Source organism: Lampetra fluviatilis, chromosome 65, assembly GCF_964198595.1.
Source record: "Lampetra fluviatilis chromosome 65, kcLamFluv1.1, whole genome shotgun sequence".
Classification (NCBI taxonomy): Eukaryota; Metazoa; Chordata; class Hyperoartia; order Petromyzontiformes; family Petromyzontidae; genus Lampetra; species Lampetra fluviatilis.
The window spans coordinates 212,250-212,977 of record NC_136339.1 but is presented as its reverse complement, the minus strand read 5'-3'; the positions used below and the strand labels follow the sequence as shown (position 1 = coordinate 212,977).

The 728-nt window shown below is 39.4% G+C and overlaps 1 non-coding gene across 1 annotated transcript; it reads right to left on the bottom strand.

The window, feature by feature from the left end:
• Positions 1 to 350: 350 nt before the first annotated feature.
• TRNAR-CCU (transfer RNA arginine (anticodon CCU)) lies at positions 351 to 423 on the bottom strand. The gene has a single exon. It is a non-coding gene; the product is annotated as a tRNA-Arg (tRNA).
• Between the last annotated feature and the right edge of the window lie 305 nt (positions 424 to 728).

Genomic DNA, 728 nt, shown 5'->3' with positions numbered 1-728 from the left:
ACAACGAGTCTGTGTGCAAAATGTCAGCTCGATTGGATCACGGGAAGTGGGTTAAAAAACGACCGAAAAATTTGCACGGTCGTAAGCGCGCAAGCAAGTGAACTTAATTTAAAGGATTTAAAAACGACCGAAAGATTTGCACGGTCGTAAGCAAGCAAGTGAACTTAATATAAAGGATTAAAAAATGGATATGTATTTCCCCCTTTCGTCCCCTCTGCTTTATCAATGTTGATTCCTGTCACCAAAGTACACTGATTTCAAACTCTCTTCGATCGGCACAGTACCACCTTCGCTTCTCATCGTCAGATTCATAAACTTGACGTCTACAAAATGATCAACTTTTTCTCAGCTACCCCAGGTGGGACTCGAACACACAATCCCTGGCTTAGGAGGCCAGTGCCTTATCCATTAGGCCACTGGGACTACATGTAGCATGATGAAAACCTGGCTTATATACAGACTTATTTAATAAACTCGCAATAATAATAGAAATGAATATGTATTTTCCCCTTTTATTCTCTGCTTAATCAATGTTGATAATTGTCACCAAAGTACACTGTTTAAAACTCTCTTGATTTGAAGCTTTCGTGACTTCAGGAATCCATACTCTTTGGTTCTTTCGGTAAATTCACGTAGGTATAAAATAAAATAAATCACGACGTATCGGGCTCAACACAAGCGTCTATCATCAACACAAGCGTCTATCATCAACACAAGCATGTGTAATG